A 20398-nucleotide genomic window follows, 5' to 3' on the forward strand; every position below is an offset into this window, starting at 1 on the left:
ATATTGCAAGATTTAGTTATGCTGGAAGTCTGCCTATTTTGCAATAAAACAAACATGAAAATGAAATGTGTACCGTGATTTATTTGCAAAGAACGTCATAGTACAAAATACAAGACCTAACATAGATGCGCTGTGGGTGATCATAATATAGTCAGTGCTATGGAAAGGTTTATATACAATGGAGTACATTTCATAATAAAAACGTGTGTCTGATATAAAAGGTCATTCTGGTATGGATGTTATTAACCCACTAAACAAATATGGTAACCACCCCAATTAATAACTAGCTTGTAGAGCAAAGTGCACATGGAAAGGCTTTGCACACAGCAAACACAAAAAAGTGTTTTTTTCAACGCCAGCAAAAATAAACAAAATTACACTGTCTAACAATTGCGTTACCAGAGGTTTTAGTTGCACAACATTTGCCAAAATGTGTGGAAGCTGAACTGTCTCACCAAGGCCCCTCTGTATGTTGGAGCATATATACTGTATATAGCAATGGATACATTAAAGTGATTCTCAGGGTTCTTTTTTTATTTTTTTTTACATAAACATGTCATACTTATCTGCTCTGTGCAATGGTTTTGCACAAAGCAGCCCCAATCTTCCTCTTCTTGGGTCCCCCGCTGGTGCTCCTGGCTAATCCCCAGTGCCCCCAATAACAAGCCATTTGCTATGGGTACTCTGCTGTGTGCTTGCTCCCAAGCCCAGCTCTATGTGTTCATAAGACACATAGCACTGTGGCTCTGCCACGCCCCCGTTCTCTTCTCAGTGGCTTACTGGCTGTAAGTGTCTCAGCCAATGAGAGAGGAACCTGGGACAGCCAACGCTTTTGTGCATATCACTGGAGCGAGAGTAGGTTTAGGTAAGTATTAGGGGGGGCTGTGGGAGAAGCATCGCACAAGATTTTTTACTTTCATGCATAGAATTCATGAAGGTAAAAAACCTTCAGCCTTTACAACCACTTTAAGGGCGTATGTGCCTGGAGGGCACTCACAATAACTCCAAATATGCTACAGTTAAGCCTGGTACACACAGGCCGAATGTGGAGTGGCATCAGCCGGTGTTCTGCTGAGCTGGTTCCTCCTATCGATATGGTTCCCTTCAGAGTGCGCAGACGCAATCCGAGCCGATGGAAAACTCTGAGCGGGAACAGCTGTTCGTCAGCTACAGACGCGAACGCTCCCAATGCCTGATTATACACTGTTTAGTACACGCCGCTCTACACAGCAAGGGCCGGCAAGGGGCAGATGTGATATTCACCAGTGCTTTTTTGATTGGTTATCCATGCCACTCTTTACAGCAAGGGGCGGATGCGATATTGAGCAGTCTTTTTTTGGGGGATGGTTTTCTCAATAAAATAGACGTCTCACATCCGCCCCTTGCTGTATAGAGCAGCGTGGATAACCAATCAAAAACGCACTGGTCAATATCACATCCGCTCCTTGCTATGTAGAGCGGCGTGTACTATAGAGAGCCCTGTATAAGCAGGCATCGGGAGCGTCAATCAGCTGTTGAGGCTCGGAGATTTCCGTGGCCTCCTACTGCGCATGCCCTGCTCCTGGCCGCGACTGCGCAGTCGAGGCAGGAGCCTATCCGATGGAGGAACCAGCTCGACAAGACACCGGCTCAATAGAAACTGGTCGACATTTGGCCCATGTATAGGGCAGCTGTGCCAGCTTCTGTTGAAGGGTCATGACCGTAAAAGATCTGCCGACCGGGTTACTGCCTTAGCCAATGGCTGGAGTGTTCTGGAGGGGGGGGGACAACAGGGGAGATTGCTGTACTAACATTGAATTGTTAATACACCGGCTCCGAGCGATCACTTTTTTTTGAGTTGAACAAGGCTTTAGGGAAACAGCTCTTGTCCACAAAGCAGTGCTGTGACCAATGCATAAATATCTGTTTTCAAGTGTGTTATTGCAGGGTACAAATTTGAGACATCACAAGGATGCAGGAAGCAGCAATAATGTAGGTCACAGTTATTAATTACCTGTCCCACTGATTGTGCAGTGGATCTTTCCTTTCCTTCCATGCCACAGAATCATCCACATCTGACACACTTTCTGGGGTAAAAGCCAAACACTGTGGCCCAGAATCAGATAGGAGAAACGACGGCGTATCTCTAAGGCCGCCGGTCGTATCTATGCGACTGATTCATAGAATCAGTTACGCATAGATATGCCTAAGATCCGACAGGTGTAAGTGACTTACACCGTCAGATCTTAGGCTGCAATTCCAGGCCGGCCGCTAGGTGGCACTTCCGTGTCTTTTACGCGTTGAATATGCTAATGAGCATTTACGCCGATTCAGAAACGAACGCCCGCCCGTCGTTTTTTTTTTACGCCGCTTGCGTTCGGCTTTTTCCGGCGTATAGTTACCCCTGCTATGTGAGGCGTATCCTATGTTAAGTATGGGCGTCGTTCCCGCGCCGAGTTTTGAATCTTTACGTCGTTTGCGTAAGTCGATTCAGAATACGGCCGGATGCAAGTTACGCTCACGCCGAAACCAATGACGTCCTGGCGACGTCATTGGGAGCAATGCACGCCGAGAAATTTCGCGGACGGCGCATGCGCAGTTAAATCGGCGCGGGGACGCGCCTGATTTAAATACTACACTCCCCCTAGCCGCGGAATTTGAATTCCGCCGGGGGATTTACGATACGCCCCTGCAAGTTTTGAGGTAAGTGCTTTCTGAATACAGCACTAGCCTCTCAAACTTGCGCCGGCGGATCGTAAATCAGATAGATTAGCGGATCTTTAGATCCGCGTAATCTATCTGAATCTACCGCTGTGGCTCCATTGTCAGCCACAATGTCACTACTGTGTCCTCTAGTGAAATAAAGGCTGGTGGATGGAATCACAGAGAACAGAGGGGAACCAGGAATCAACACTTTTGAGGTAAGTGCTTTCTGAATACAGCACTAGCCTCTCAAACTTGCGCCGGCGGATCGTAAATCAGATAGATTAGCGGATCTTTAGATCCGCGTAATCTATCTGAATCTACCGCTGTGGCTCCATTGTCAGCCACAATGTCACTACTGTGTCCTCTAGTGAAATAAAGGCTGGTGGATGGAATCACAGAGAACAGAGGGGAACCAGGAATCAACACTCTTGGAAGTAGCAGATGCAGAAGAACATGGCAAAAGTAGGTCCTCAAGAGAGTGACATTCTGTGATGCAGGCAAGATATGGATATCCTGACATTTTGAGGTATGGATAATATGGTATGTATATTTGTCATGGGACTGGAGAATATACTCTACCTTTGCATCAGGTAACTTGTTGCTGGATACATTAGTTACACATAAATATGGACATGTCTTTATGTATTAGGAGAATCTTTAAAGGCATTTTACACTATTAAATGTTTTCTTTTTTTAACTAGGTTTAGGATTCCTCAATGTCCATGGTTTGCTGCAGCTAGCCTTTCCCTAAACTTTAAAGGAACAAGACAACTTAATGTCCTGAGTCACAGTGTCCAGTGTGCGAGTGCTAATATAATTACAAAAACAACTTGTTGCATGTTAAGCTCTGTGTGTCTGTGAATGCTCAGCCTGTTTGTGGCTGGCAGATCCAATTAGATCTCACCTTTACCAACACTAGTCTAAGGTCTGGTACACATGCTAAGTTTAATTTTCATTCAACCCAGCAGGCTGAAAAAAAAAAAAAGAACTGGAGGAGCTCGCTGTACTATGTCATGTTAACCACTTGACGTCCGCGCTATAGCCAAATGACGGCTACAGCGCGGACCTGAATTTCCAGGAGGTCGTCAATAGACGTCCTCCCCTTTGCACGCACCCCCTTCAGGGCGCACACTGTGATCACAGAGTCACTGAGACTCGGGTGATCACAGATCCAAGTAAGGCCCTTTACCACGTGATCAGCTGTCAGCCAATGACAGCTGACTGCGTGATGTAAACAAAAGCTCAGTAATCTTTTTTGTTTTTTTTCTTCTCGCGCTGACAAGGAGAAAGAAAAAGCGGTCACGGGCTTAAGTGCAAGGGACATTGGTCCCGAAGAGGAAGGAGGCACATCTGCCTCATCTGTGCCCACAATTACCGCCTGCCAGTGCCACCTGCCATTGCCCACAGTGCCACCTATCAATGCCCACAAGTGCCACCTATTAATGCCTCATCAATGCCACCTAGCAGTGCTGCCTATCAGTGTAACCTACCAGTGCCCATCACTGCCACCCACCAGTGCCACCTATCAATGCCCTTCAGTGCCACCTCTCAGTGGCCACCAGTGCTGCCTATTAGTGCCTACCAGTGCCGCTTTATCGGTGCCCATCAGTGCAGGCTATCAGTGCCCATAAAAAAATTACCCGTTTGCTAAATTTTATAACAAAATATAAAAAAATATATATATTTTTTTTTAATTCTGTCTCTTCTTTTTTTTTTTTTACAAAAAATAAAAACCGCAGAGGTGATCGAATACCACCAAAATAAAGCTCTATTTGTAGGGGAAAAAATTATAAAAATGTCATTTGGGTACAGTGTTTTATGACCGCGCAATTGTCATTCAAAGAGTGAGAGCGCTGAAAATTGGTCTGGGCAGGAGGGGGGTTTAAGTGCCCAGTAAGCATGTGGTTAATACAGTGATCTCCCCGCTTGTGCTATTGGGTTCGGACAGCATCATAACACACCGGTCAGTGCTTGCAGCCATTGGCTGACTGCTAATTGGATGCCTATCTGCTGCTGGTTTTCCAGTATGTTCATTCGATAGAAGCAGGTCATGAGATCGGCTTCTGTCAGACAAGGACTTGTACATACGGGCCGAATGTCAACTAGTTTCTTTACTGGGTGATTTTGGCTGATATTTTGCCTATATGTATGGGGATTAGGAGACCCAGGGATTATGTGATATGTAAGATGCAATATAATAGTTTTTTTTTCAGCATACTTACCTATAAAATCCTTTTCTTCAAGTACATCACGAGACACAGAATGAGGCTATTATTCCTTACTTACTGGGTTATACTGCATCTCCAGGTAAATGGACACTGGTAGACCAAAGGTCTTTAGACAGGAACAGATCCTCTATATCAGTGGTCATCAACCCTGCCCTACAGGGCCCACTAACAGGCCAGGATAACTGAAATACATCACAGGTGATATCATTTGCTGCACAGTGATTGCAGTATTCTAGACTGCATCTCCCCATGGTAATACATAAAACCTGGCCTGTTAGTGGGCCCTGTAGGGCAGGGTTGATGACCACTGCTCTATATAACCCCTCCCATACAGGGAGTACTTCAGTTTTGTAACAAGCACTTAATCCTCAAAAAGAGGAGAGGGACCTCTGCGTCCCGTGATGTACTCAAAGAAAAGGATTTTACAGGCAAGTATGATGGAAAAATCCTATTTTCTTTATTATACATAACAAGACACAGAGTGAGACTATTATTCCTTACTTACTGGGATGTTCTAGAGCAATAGCATTGAGGGGAGGGAGACACCCTGACAAAACAATAACCATCAGACCTATATAGCAGCCCACAGTACACTGCGGCCAAAAGCCGAATCTTCGACTGCTCAAACATCCACTTGATAAAATGTTGTGAACATATGCACTGAAGACCAGGTAGCAGCCTTACAAATCTGAGCCACAGATACCTGATGGCGAAAAGCCCAGGAAGTTCCTACACTCCTGGTATAATGAGCTTTCACCCTAAAATGGAGGAACCCTACGTGTCAGACCATAGGCCTGAATTACCAACTGGTGGACCCAATTGGCAATGGAAGCTTTGAAAGCTGCCTGCCCCTTTTTGGTTCCTTCTGGTAAAAAAAAAAAAGAAGAGGTTGACCCTTAGATCTCCGCAGATCTAGACAAACTGACTGTTCGCACTACATCCAAGGAATGCAGTTGTTTCTCTTCCGCCGAACAAAGCTGAGAGAAAAAAGAAGGAAAAACAATGTCCTGATCAAAATGATAGGCCGACACCACCATAGGCAAGAAGGATGGAACAGATCATAGCACAACCCTGTCATGGTGAAGGATCAAGTATGGTTCCCTGCATGAAAGACAACACCTCTAGCCAAGGTAATGGCCATCAGGAAGGCTAGCTTGCGTGACAGCAAGACTAATAGAATTCCCTTGAAAGGCTCAAACGGTTGTTTCTGTAACACTGACTGCATCAAGTTTAAGTCCCAAGGACACATAGGTAACCTAATGGCGGGAAGCGAACAAGATAACCCCATGCATTAAGGTTGGGATCAGTGAATGAGAGGCTAAAGGGCCTTTGGAAGTATACGGACAAGGTGGAAATCTGACACTCAATTGTACTCAAAGCCAATCCGATTTTCACAGCCGACTGCAGAAAAGTGAGAATTCTCCCAATCACGTATTTCCGAGGATGCCATTTTCTGGCTTCACGCCAAGCAATATAGGCTTTCCAGATCCTATAATAGATCTTCCTTGTGACCGTTTTTCTGGCATTCATTAGGTAGGCACCACCAATCCCAAGATGCCACGGTCCTTTAACACCCTGGGTTCAATAGCCATGCCGTCAAATTTAGAGACTCTAAATTGGAGTGGAATATAGGACCTTGAGACAGTAGATCAGGGCGGGGTGGAAGTGTCCATGGCCAGTATATTGCCAAACCCCCAAACAGATCTGCTGGCGGCTGAGATAATCTGCCTTCCAGTTCTCTATTCCTGGGTTATGGACCACCGACAGAACTGACACATGTCCCTCGGCCCAGGTTAATATATGGTTGAACAGCTCCTGGTACCATTCTGGTGGTTGATATAGGCCATTGCAGTGGCATTGTCGGACTGAATCCTGATAGGGCAGTCCTGAAGCTCCACCCACCAGGACTGTAGGGCCAGACGTACCGCCCGTAACTCCAGGATGTTGATGGGAAGGCTCTGCTCTGCTTTTGACCATCTCCCCTGAGCCCTTCTAGGGGTCTCTCTCCAGAAGGCGTTTGTGGTCAGTACTCTCCAAGACACCGGGAGGAAGGATATTCCTTTAATAATGACTCCAGTTTCTTGTCAACAGGGTCTTTCAAGCCCTGTGCATTATCCACTGGACAAGTTAAGTTTTTGTTTAAGGAAGAGACTGTTCCATCTACAGCTGGCATGCTCCATTTCTTAACAAACTTTTCCTCCATGGGATATAAAAGGGAAAACCTCTTAGGAGGAACATAAATCCTGTCAGAATGTTCCCAATCAGCATACACTGCCTGTTCCAACAGCGGGTGCAAGGGAAAAGCCTGTGCAGCCTGAGGAGGCTTCAGGGACCCCAAAGAGGACAAGGGAGTCTCAGAAACCTCTGCAGGAGGCAGAACGAACCATCTTGGTAAGAGTCTGGATCAAAAGCCTCTGCTACTGAGAAAAAGTGTATAAATATTGCGCCTAATAAAATATACTTAATATAAGCCGCTATCCCCAACTAACCAAACTGGAAAGACGTGGTGAAAAAAAATTTATATAAAATATTATATTAATGGGGGCACTCAAAAAATTATTACACAAGTTAATTGATTAATGGTATAGACACCAGCCTGCCCACACCATCTAAATTACTAGAAATAATGTGTGAACCTAGAAATAATTATAAACAAATTGAGGTTAATTGAATAATAAAGTGCACATAAAATATGAACCACGGGTATTGTTGTGAAACAAATGTGAACACCTCTATGTAAACCCGATTTGTAAATCGATTCATATAGTGATGCTGCTTGGAATATATGTACCAAAACAGAACAAAAACCAGTCCTAATAAAGTCCTCAAGACAAAATTAGTGCATACACACAATTGTAGTGACAATCTTGATGATGATTTTCTTGAAAAAAACGTCCGTTGAAGAAAACAATCCAAAACTTAAAGTGGCTTGCTACATTCACCCTCACCACAGTTGCAAATAAATGACACCCAAAAGTGCTCAAGGTAAGGATGGCAGCTTACCAGAACACATTGACCCTTTTAATTAAAAAAGAGGTCTAATGTGCTTGTAGTTATAATGGATGATGGCAGATAGGGGAAATTGATGCAGATGATGCAGACAAGATCAGAACTTTTCATACACTGGCAGGCTCAGAACTGGATATGCAAATGACAAGATAGACCGAACATAGTGTAATCCCAGTTAACCACTTAACGCCCGCCGCACAACTATATACGTCCGTCGAACGGCACGGACAGGCAGATGGGCGTATATATACGTCCCTGCCTATTCGCGGGTCGGGGGTCCGATCGGGACCCCCCCCACTCCGTGCGGCGGTCGGTAAGTGGTTACGAGCGTCCCGGGATGAGGGGGGCGGCTATTCGATTCCAGCCGCCTCCTCTCGATTGCTCCTAGCCAATGAGCGTCCTGCTCAGCCCCTTCCTGTGTTAAGTGTAAACACAGGAAGGGGAAGTGAAGTCCTCTCTCCTCGTGTGGGTCTTTTTCGTCTGGATCCGGAGGAGAGAGGACTTCTGTAACGTGAGTTGCACCAAACACAACACTAACACGTTACACATAGGCACACAACCCCCCCCCCCCCCAGTCACCGCTGATCACCCCCCCCCCCCCCATCCAACTGTCAAAGTGTCACTATTGCAGTGATCATTTATTTTCTGATCACTGCAATTAGTGTCATTTGTAACAGAAAAAAGTGTTAGGGACATTAGCTTTAGGCCCCCTACCCCCCCTAATAAAGGTTTAACCCCTTGATCACCACCCTAATTAACCCTTTCACCCCCTATTGCCAGTGTCACTAAGCGATCGGTTTTCTGATCGCTGTATTAGTGTCACTTTTGCCGCTAGGTAGCTAGTTTTTTTTGAGGTTCGCCGCCAGGTTTATATAGCGTTAGGTACCCCCATAAATAAAGGTTTTAACCCCCTGATTGCCCCCTAGTTAACCCTTTCACCAGTGATCACCGTATAAGTGTTACGGTTGACGCTGGTTAGTTAGTTTGCTGTTTATAGCATCAGGGCACCCGCCGTATATAACCCAATAAAGGTTTAAACCCCTGATCGCCCGGCGGGTGATATAAATTAAATTTTAGTGTCAGTCAGGGTCTGCGTCACCCCAGGCAGCGTTAGGTTAGTGCCAGTACCGCTTACACCCACTCGCAAAGCATACACCCCCCTTAGTGGTATAGTATCTGAACGGATCGATACCTGATCTGATCAGATCTATACTAGCGTACCCAGCAGTTTAGGGTACCCCAAAAACGCATTGTTAGCGGAATCAGCCCAGATACCCGCTAGCACCTGCATTTTCCCCCTCTGCCCAGCCCAGCCCACCCAAGTGCAGTATCGATCGATCACTGTCACTTCAAAAACACAAGACACATAACTGCAGCGTTCGCAGAGACAGGCCTGATCCCTGCGATCGCTAACAGTTTTTTTTTTAAGCATTTTCTACATTTGCTTTTCAATAGTCAGGTGCTTTTTTTACCTGTGAATCATCACCAGTGTACGACTAAATTTAGAGTCCAAAATGGCAAAGCGAACGTACACTGATGAACAGGCCTACTTGTTCATGAGCTTGACGGATAGTGAAGAGGAGGTCACGCATCTGTCAGAATCTGGCTCAGAATATGAACCCGTTTACGACAGCGGCTCCATGTCAGATAGCTCTGACGACGAAGTTGAGGTCCCTGCTAAGGCCAGGCGTACCCGACCCCGTTCTGATGTTGTTGAGCAGCAAGAACCGCAGGACCCTTGTATGGAGCAGAGAAGTATTAGCGCCGCTATTCCTTCTGGTGGATTGGCAAGCACCAGTGGCCTAGTACACCCTGGTCGTTCATCCAGCACTGCAGTAAGACGTGGTGACGTGGCGAGTCCCATAAGTGCAGTTCAAGCTGGCGAGGTGGCAAGCACAAGTAGTGTCCCGCTGCCACCAAGAAGAAGACAGAGACAGGCCCGTCGTGCCCATAGTGCCCTTCCTGCAGAATTCGCCTATCCTATATGGGTCCCCAACACTTCTGCAGCACCCGTACTTCCCCCATTCACTGGCCAACCCAGTATTCAGGTGGATACAGCTAATTTTATGCCACTTGATTTCTATTCGCTGTATTTCACGGAAGATCTCTATAGATCTATTGTGGACCAGACTAATTTATATGCTGGTACTTACATCGCCGTTAATCCCCAGTCTCTCCTTGCCAAAGAATGGAAACCTCTTGAGGTTTCCGAATTTAAGACCTTTCTGGGCCTTACCCTCAACATGGGCATACACCCATTTCCGAAGTTGCGGATGTATTGGTCCACACATCCCATCGACAATATGCCCGTGTTCTCTGCTCACATGGCCAGGAATCGATACGAGGCGATCCTGCGGTTCCTGCATTTCAATGACAATGCACTTTGTCGTCCACGTGGAGACCCTGAATATGACCGGCTCTACAAAATTCGGCCCCTCATAAACCATTTCAACGAACGTTATGCAGCCTTGTTTAATCCCCAGCAGGTTGTATGCGTTGATGAGTCCCTGATTAAATTTTCTGGCCGCTTGTCTTTCAAACAGTTCCTTCCCAGCAAGCGTGCCAGATATGGGTTCAAGCTCTATAAGCTCTGTGACAGGGCAACAGGCTACACATGGAGCTTTAGGGTTTATGAGGGCAAAGATAGTGAGGTAGAGCCGGAAGGATGACCAGATTACATGGGGAGCGCTGGCAAGATCGTTTGGGACTTGGTGTCACCCTTATTCGTAAAGGGGTACCACTTGTATGTGGACAATTTTTACAGTAGCGTGCCACTTTTTAGTCACTTGTTTGATCATCAGATTGGAGCATGTGGCACCGTGCGACCCAATCGCCGGGGCTTTCCCCAGCGGCTTGTAGATGCCCGTCTTAGGCTGGGGGCGAGAGCCTGCTACAGATGTAAAAATTTGCTCGCTGTGAAGTGGCGGGACAATAGGAATGTTTTCGTTCTTACCACCCTTCACGCAGACACGACAGTACAAATTCGTACGGCGACTGGTGTTGTGGAGAAACCCCTCTGTGTCCACGAATATAACCTTAATATGGGAGGGGTGGACCTCAACGACCAGATGATGGCGCCGTATCCTATTGCCCATAAGGCGAGACGCTGGTACAAAAAAGTGTCTCTATATTTATTTCAATTGACTTTACTGAATGCTTTTGTCTTATACAAAGCTTCAGGACAGAACGGATCCTTCCTTCAATTCCAGAGGGATATCGTCACAGAATTCCTGTATCCAGGCGGTTCTGTACCTCACCAGCCCCTACCAAATGCAGTAAGCCGACTACATGAGAGGCATTTTGTATATGCCCTCAGGAGTACCCCTACCCAAAAAGCCCCCCAAAGAAAATGTCGTGTCTGTACCAAGCGCGGATTTAGGCGTGACATCCGTTATTTTTGTCCCCAATGTCCTGCCGATCCTGGTCTTTGTATTGGTGAATGTTTTGAACGCTTCCACACACGAGTGAAGTATTAGCGTAGGGTAAAACATTTCACAGGCTAGGCACACTTACACAGGGTCTCCCAAGATGCCATCGCATTTTGAGAGACCCAAACCTGGATCCAGAAAGTTCAACAGTTACAGTTACAAAAAAAGTGTTAAAAAAAAAAAGTAAAAAATAAAAAACACAAAAAAAAAAAAAAAATAGTTGTCGTTTTATTGTTCTCTCCCTCTCTATTCTCTCTCTATTGTTCTGCTCTTTTTTACTGTATTCTATTCTGCAAAGTTTTATTGTTATGTTTTTTCATGCTTGCTTTTCAGGTATGTCATTTACTTTACTCTTTTCAGGTACGCCATTCAGCTGTTGCACGGACTTATTTATCTTGACAGCAACAGCGTTTGCTCCCACGATATATAAAGCCGCGACTCCAGTGCTGTAGGAGGTGATTTCACCACCACAGTTAAAAAAAGAGCATATATGCCGAAGCATGGGGGCATTAGGGGCGGAGGAGCGATTTTGCTCCTAATGCCGCGTATATACGGTCGACATTCCTACGGAGGCTTGCCCGTGGAAAAGTCTGACCGTGTGTATGCGGCATAACTTTTTATGCCGCGTACATACGATCGAAATTCTGACGGAGGCTTGCCCGTGGAAAAGTCCGACCGTGTGTACGTGGCATAACTTTTTTGTGGGAGGATGCCCCCATGCTTCGGCATATATATATTTTAGGTACAGGTTGCGTTAAATGTTTTATTTTTTACTATGTTTTTTTTGGTATTTGCTTTGCAGGTATGGTATGATCTTACTGTTATACTGTAATGTTACTTTGTTTTAATGTCAACCATCATTTGCTTAGCAGGTACGCCATTCAGTTGCAGCGCGGATTTATTTAGCGTGACAGCAACAGAGTTTGCTCCCACGATATAGAAAGCCGCGACTCCAAAACTGTAGGAGGTGATTTCACCACCACAGTTAAAAAAAGAGCATATATGCCGAAGCATGGGGGCATTAGGGGCGGAGGAGCGATTTTGCTCCTAATGCCGCGTACGTACGGTTGACATTCCTACGGAGGCTTTCCCGTGGAAAAGTCTGACCATGTGTACACGGCATAGAAAAGTCCGACCGTGTGTACGCGGCATAGAAAAGTCCAACCGTGTGTACGCGGCATAACTTTTTTGCGGGAGGATGCCCCCATGCGTCGGCATATATAAATGGTGCATGTGTGCCCATCATTAGAAGTGGGTGGATGAAGGGAGGTATTCTAATGGTGGGCATACCCACCGATCAATCTTTTTTTCGTTCAGCCAACAGGCTGCATGAAAAAAAAGATTACAATACATGTCCAACAAGAACCATCAACGTACTGGTATGTTGCTGGACTTTGAATGGTTATACCAGAATGATGCCTGCGGGTTTAGGCATCATCTTGGTATCATTCTTTTCAGCCAGCGGTCGGCTTTCATGTAAAAGCAGTCCTAGCGGCTAATTAGCCTCTAGACTGCTTTTACATTCAGTGGGAGGGAATGTCCCCATTTTTTTTAAAAAAGAGTACCTGTCACTAACTATTGCTATCATAAGGGATATTTACATTCCCTGAGATAACAATAAAAATGGTAAAAAAATAAATAAAATGGAAGGAACAGTTTACAAATAAAATAAAAAAAGCGAAATAAATATATTAAAAAAATAAATAAATAAAAAAAAGCATCCCTGTCCCCACCTGCTCTTGCGCAAAGGCGAACGCAAGCGTCGGTCTGGAGTCATATGTAAACATCAATTGCACCATGCATGTGAGGTATCACCGCGAAGGGCAGATCGAGGGCAGTCATTTTAGCAGTAGATCTTCTCTGTAAATCGAATGTGGTAACCTGTAAAGGCTTTTAAAGGCTTTTAAAAATGTATGTAGTTTGTCGCCACTGCGCGTTTGTGCGCAATTTTAAAGTATGTCGTGTTTGGTATCCATGTACTCGGCCTAAGATCATCATTTTTATTTCATCAATAATTTGGGCAATATAGTGTGTTTTAGTGCTTTAAAATAAAAAAAAGTGTATTTTTTCCCCAAAAAATGCGTTTGAAAAAACGCTGCGCAAATACTGTGTGGAAAAAAAAATTGCAACACCCACTATTTTAATCTGTAGGGCCTTTGCTTTAAAAAAATATATAATGTTTGGGGGTTCAACTTAACTTTCTTGCAAAAAAAAAAAATGTTTTTATGTAAACAAACAGTGTCAGAAAGGGCTTTTTTTTTTAAGTGGTTAGAAGAGTGGGTGATGTGTGTCATAAGCTTCTAAATGTTGTGCATAAAATGCCAGGACAATTCAAAACCCCCCCAAATGACCCCATTTTGGAAAGTAGACACCCCAATCTATTTGCTGAGAGGCATCGCGAGTCCATGGAATATTTTATATTTTGACCCAAGTTGCGGGAAAAATAAATAGATATTTTTTTTTTTTTTTTTTTTTTGCGCAAAGTTGTCACTAAATGATATATTGCTCAAACATGCCATGGGCATATGTGAAATTACACCCCAAAATACATTCTGCTGCTTCTCCTGAGTACGGGGATACCACATGTGTACGCGGCTAGGCTCACAAAAAGTCCCACATGTCCCACATGTGGTATCCCCGTACTCAGGAGAAGCAGCAGAATGTATTTTGGGGTGCAATTCCACATATAACCATGGCATGTGTGAGCAATATATCATTTAGTGACAACTTTGTGCAAAAAAAAATCAGTTTGTCATATTCTCGCAACTTGTGTCAAAATAGAAAATATTCCATGGACTCGACATGCCTCTCAGCAAATAGCTTGGGGTGTCTACTTTCCAAAATGGGGTCATTTGGGGGGGGGTTTGTGCTATTTTGGCATTTTATGGCCTTCGAAACCTTGATAGGTAGTGAGGAGTGAAATCAAAAATTTGCGCCCTTAGAAATGCTGAAGGCGGTGCTTGGTTTTTGGGGCCCCGTACGCGGCTAGGCTCCCAAAAAGTCCCAAACATGTGGTATCACCGTACTCAGGAGAAGCAGCAGAATGTATTTTGGGGTGCAATTCCACATATAACCATGGCATGTGTGAGCAATATATCATTTAGTAACAACTTTTTGTAAAAAAAAATTATTTTTTTGTCATTATTCAATCACTTGGGACAAAAAAAAAATATTCAATGGACTCAACATGCCTCTCAGCAGTTTCCTTGGGGTGTCTACTTTCCAAAGTGGGGTCATTTGGGGGGGTTTTGTACTGCCCTGCCATTTTAGCACCTCAAGAAATGAGATAGGCAGTCATAAAATAAAAGCTGTGTAAATTCCAGAAAATGTACCCTAGTTTGTAGACGCTATAACTTTTGCGAAAACCAATAAATACGCTTATTGCGATTTTTTTTACTAAAGACATGTGGCTGAATACATTTTGGCCTAAATGTTTGACTAAAATTTCGTTTATTCGATATTTTTTACTTTTTGTTTTAAGAAAAATCAATTTTTTAAAAAAAATTACGGTCTTTTTCCGTTTATATGGCAAAAAATAAAATTCGCAGAGGCAATCAAATACCATCAAAAGAAAGCTCTATTTGTGGGAAGAAAAGGACGCAAGTTTCGTTTCGGTACAATATTGCATGACCGCGCAATTACCAGTTAAAGCAGCGCAGTGCCAAATTGTAAAAACACCTCTGGGCATTAAGCTGCATATTGGTCCGGGGCTTAAGTGGTTAATATTTTTTTTTAAATACAAGTAACAAGCCAAGTGGCCGCTTACATTTGTGGGTGCCTCAGACCCGGCACTGAGGCTGGATAGCAGTTCACAAAGTCCTGTAATGGAGATGCCTGGCGTGCGTTCCACCTGTACGGCGGTGAGCCAGGGGGACCGGAGGTGACGTAATCACGTGACCTAGTTGTGCCTCCTGAGTTTTAGTGTTCACTCCCTTGGACCTGTAAAGCACCCAGCAGGAATGCCTTAGCTCTGCGGTGTCCAGGATTACACTATGCAGGGTCTAGTGCCCAAAGGTCACATTACAGGCAAACCCTTGCAGGAAAGCTTGCGTCTTCTTTGTGAGGTTCGGGCACCATTTATCTTAGCATATAAGCTTGTTTCAAATGGATCCGATCGGTCACTCCCATGATTCATCTTAGAACCATGCTGGGACTTCAAGACCTGGAGCTCGAGAGAGATCAAACAAGCGTGTCCATCCACCTTGCAAACACTGGTAAAAACTGAAGTACTTCCTATATGGGAGGGGTTATATAGGGCATCACTTCCTGTCTAAAGACCTTTGGTCTACCAGTGTCCATTCACTGGAGATGAAGTATAACCCAGTAATGAATAATAGCCTAACTCTGTGTCTTGTGATGTATGATAAAGAAATGATATCTTTGTTTTGAGTTCAATAGCACATTACATTTTTAAATGTATACTGAAGGTACAGAAAACTTGCTCAGCTCTTCAATTTTTCATCCAGTCACTGGCTATCATATCTAGGAAAGGATTTTGCTTACCTGTTTGAAATGGGTGTGAAGTATTCCCAAATACACCCACTGTAGGGTCCTTGTTCCTTGCATGCAGAAATCCTAATTTGAAAAACATTTAGTAATAATATTAATAATAATGTGGGGAGTGAATTTTTAACAAGCTAAGTAGCCTAAGTTTGCCATTTAGTGTTGAACATGACCTGGTTTGACACACTGGGTTATAACCCTATTACCTATGCTGTCTTTTAAATGCATTTACTGCTTTAATAAGCAATAAATGAATTAAATTCTGAACTGCATGCGGAAGCTCTTTTGTGCTGTCTTCCTTGCTTGCTGAGTAATTCATTGCTGGGAGATCACAAAGGGCCTGTGAATACAAGTTACAATAAGACAGCGTTCCTACCTACAATCCACACACTAGGACGCAGGGTTTCTGAGATTCCCAGAGAGTGATACTGCCTAGCTGTGCAAGGACCTGTAAAGTATATTACAGCACTCTGTGGGGGATCAAGGTATAAACAGGGCTCTTTTGTGAATAAACTGTTCTGCAAATAAAGCCACGAAGCAATAATCATTTCCTTTACCTTTTATCCTGGTGAAGAGCACGGCCTGACAAAGATCACCTAGTTTTTCGGTTTAGAATAGAGTAGGGAAGGGTTAAAACCCATCAGGTTATTTTGTGTGCCCCCATTGGATAATTAACTGTCAGCTCTTGTTCTGTTGGTAATATATACATTTCAGACGTTGGACAGACTGCAGAGGAACTACAACCCCTGCCAGTTGACAACCAGAGTTTTACTTTCCCAGCTTTCTCTAGTGGTTATTGTATAGGAAGTGAAGAGAAATCTCTCCAATGGTACACAGATGGCAAAAACAAACCTGTCAGGGGTATAACCCTACATTATTCTATCCAATGACCCTGTCATTAAAGAGAAGATCCAGTGATTTTTTAAAGTTAGCAGCTAAAAAGACTGTAGCTGCTAACTTTTAATAAACAGATACTCACCCATTCCAGGATCCAGCAATGTGCCATCCCTTCCCTACGTCTTCTGACCCAGGGCTGACATCTCAACTCTGGGCACCCGGCTGTGACAGCTTGTGGCTTTACAGTTGGGTGGCCACTGTGCATGCCCAGGCTGTGCATTGTGAATGGTCCCACGATCTTCTGGGACCTGTGACGTGTCCCAGATGACTGTGAGGAAAGAGGGGCAAATAACTTCTGCTCGGATCCCCTGGACGATCCGAGCAGAAGTGGGAGCAGGTACCTGTCAAAACCAGGTAACCGCTCCCCCACCAAAGAAAAGTGCCATTTGATGAAGAGGAGGGGGGGAGGAGGCCTTAAAGCAAAACTTCCCCTTTTGGATGGAGCTCCACTTTACGTAAAACGATCATTAAAAACCCATACTTGTAAATACTTACCTTTCCTAATGTTCATACCACCAAACACTGATCAGATCAGTAGAAATGGTCCCCTGAAGTCCACTGAAAAACCAACACTGATCCATAAAAAAAGCCATATTTGTAGAAGAAAGTCAAAATGTATCTTTGATGCCACTGAACTCTCCTCCTATCAGTAGAAATGGTCACCAAAATCTGTAGCGAAAACAAAACTTCCAGAAGTGTTCATCTCCTGGATCCTCCGCGGCTCTCGCTGCTGCTCTGGCATAGGATGCATTAAGGTTAAAAAAAAAAAAAAAAAACCTTTACAACCCCTTTAAGTATGCGTTTGTATTTGTGTGCGAACACGTGAGGACAGGGGAGATTTAAATTTTTATTTTTTTTTTACTTTGTCCCTTTATTAAATTTCTTATCGACTTTATTGCTATCAGAAGAGATAAACAATATCCCTTGTGATAGCATGGGCTGTGACAGGTCCACTGCATGGAGAGATATGGGGTATTTTAGACCCCAGATTCCTCCCTTTGGCCTCTGATCTCACAGAGGGAGGAACGTCAGTCTCTGTGTTCAGTGCACAGGATCGGAGCGTCCTCGGGCTTCACGATCAGACAGCAGAGCCTGGGAAAGGCGGTGGGGTTTGGCAGGCACATTCCAGTATAACCACTACAAGTCCAGAACCTCATATGAATAAGAATGAGCTCAGGCGTGTTCGCAAGTCCACCTGCCCGTGCCCACCAGGAATCTGACACTTCCGCAGTGCTAATCACAGGCAGTGAGACATTTCTCAATCTGAAATGTCTCACTGCCTGTGATTAGCGCTGTGGAGTGTCAGCTTCCTGGCAGGCAAGGGCACGTGGACTTGCGAACACGCCTGAGCTTATCCTTACATAAGATGTTCTACAGGGTGGAAGAGGTTAAAGAAGAGCTAAAGGCAAATGTTTTTTTTTTTTTTTACTTTATTTTGGGAAAGAATAAGCGAGGTTCTACGACTTGAAAGTCACACGATTTCAGGGAAACTTGTGAAAAATTTAGGGTCTGTGGACTTCAACTCTCATCAAAGTCAGACCAAAGTAGTACAGGACTACTTTGAAGTTGCACAGCTATGAATGGTTATTATTGGGAATCATGGGGTATGACTTGTCATGCGACTCTGATGTCCAAAGCCGCAAGAAAAGTCGCACAAGTGTGAAAGGTGCCTAAAAAGCTCCCCCCCCTCTCTTTTTCTCTTCCTGGTGACAACTCAACATTTTGAATTTTCTTTCACTCTCAGTAAAACCGTAAGCAGAACAAAAAGAGACGGAAAACCCCCTTAATGTGGACACAGTGGGCAAGATTCTCTAAGATTGTGCGGCGGCGTCGCGTAAGCCATTTACACTACGCCGCCGCAACTTACTGGAGCAAGTGCCGTATTCCTCAAGCACTTGCTCCATAGTTTGCGGCGGCGTAGTGTAAATGGCCCAGCGTATCCCCGCGTAATTCAAAGGGGGCGGCTTGTATTTAAATTAAGCGCGCCCCCGTGCCGATCGAACTGCGCATGCGCCGGGCTTAAAATAGCCCAGTGCGCATGCTCCAGTTCTCGACGGAAAACGTCAATGACGCCGACGTGTGCGTCATTAACGCAAAGTCGTATTCAAGAACGACTTAGGAAAACGACGTACCCGACGGGAAAAGACGACGCGGACCTGACGCCATACTTAACATGGCATACGGCGGACTGGCGTAAGATTACCCCTCATATAGCAGGGGTAACCTTACGCTTACGCAAACGACGGCTACGCGACGCGAATTCGTTCGGGAATCGGCGTATCAGGCTCATTTGCATAAACAAATGAGACCTGAACGTAAACGCCACCTAGCGGCCGGCGGCAAATTTCATTTAAGATCCGACAGTGTAAGTGACTTACACCTGTCGGATCTACGGCGTATCTATGCGAAAATGATTCTAAGAATCAGACCCATAGATACCCGGGCTCAGAAACAGAGATACGACGGTGTTTCCTGAGATACTCCGTCATAACTCTTCTGAGAATCTGGCCCAGTGTGCAATAAAATACTAGAAAATGTTCTAGCCATGCCGCACTCTATCCAAACATTTAAAAAATTGTCTTTAGTTTACTTTAACACATTTCTCAGTGTACCATTACAGGATCCTAATGAGAGTTCCTACTGTCATTCTACTCAGAGTAGATGAGAACTGCAGTGTGCAATACTGACACATTCTCTAATCACTTTACATAAACGAAACATAACACTATTCTCCTGGTTGCAATGTCAAACAGCAATCCTGCCCTATTATCCCAAACACTCACCGTGGTGCAGCAGAGAAATGTGTACGGCTAGAAACTAGCAGAGCACAGATAGTTCCTGCTGTATACTGACAGTTCCTAGGGAGGAGGGGATTAGTTAGGGCTCGTTCATACCATACGTGCATGGGAACTGAAAGGAAAACTACACAGATTTCACTTGCAGATACATCAGTTTTCATGCACGTCAGTTATGTGACCTATTCACACCAATGTTGATGTCATGTCAGTTTTTTTCTTGTGCAGAAAAAAATCTGCACATGATAGTAGTGTTGTGGTTAGGGTTGTCACCTCATCCCTTTAAAACCGAACACATATTAATAACACATGTGCGTTGGAATATTAAAGCGGGGGTTCACCCTAAAAAAATATTTCTAACATTACATCTAGCATACGAACGACATTTACAGTATGCAGGTCTTTTTTTTTTTTCGCCGTACATACCGATATAGTGTGATTTTCTCGCTATATGGCGCCTGCACACGCCGTGTAGAGCTGACTGTGCAGGCACCGTATAGCGCCGAATCGCAGCTCGGCTATTTACGGAAAACTGGTGACGCGCCTTGTGCGACATGGGAACTTTTTCACAACACGTCAATCATCTAACCCAGGGGTAGAAACGCCCAGTCCCGCGGGAATCAGAACCCGGGGAGAAAATCACACTATATCGGTATGTACGACGAAAAAAAAAAAAAAGACCTGCATACTGTAAATGTCGTTTGCATGCTGGATGTAATGTTAGAAATATTTTTTATGGTGAATCCCCGCTTTAAGGTGGTAATTAAATGCATGAAATTGGCCCCAGAACCCATGTAATTAACCACTTGCCGACGAGCCGGCGTCAATATTTTGCGGCAGGTTGGCTCTATTG

The 20398-nt window shown here is 44.5% G+C and overlaps 1 protein-coding gene across 2 annotated transcripts in view; it reads right to left on the bottom strand.

The window, feature by feature from the left end:
• ECHDC1 (ethylmalonyl-CoA decarboxylase 1) overlaps positions 1 to 19636 on the bottom strand; it is a 57454-nt gene extending 37818 nt beyond the window's left edge. The window contains exons 1-2 of one of the 2 annotated variants that reach the window (XM_040350386.1): positions 19534 to 19617; positions 15854 to 15925 (exon numbers count right to left, since the gene is read on the bottom strand). The gene's annotated coding sequence lies outside the window, so the exon portion shown is untranslated. Of the gene's footprint in view, positions 1 to 15853; positions 15926 to 19533 lie in introns of both variants that reach the window. The other variant, XM_040350385.1, reaches the window with a different exon arrangement.
• Between the last annotated feature and the right edge of the window lie 762 nt (positions 19637 to 20398).

The sequence above is a fragment of the Rana temporaria genome, chromosome 4 (assembly GCF_905171775.1).
Source record: "Rana temporaria chromosome 4, aRanTem1.1, whole genome shotgun sequence".
NCBI classification, from domain to species: Eukaryota; Metazoa; Chordata; class Amphibia; order Anura; family Ranidae; genus Rana; species Rana temporaria.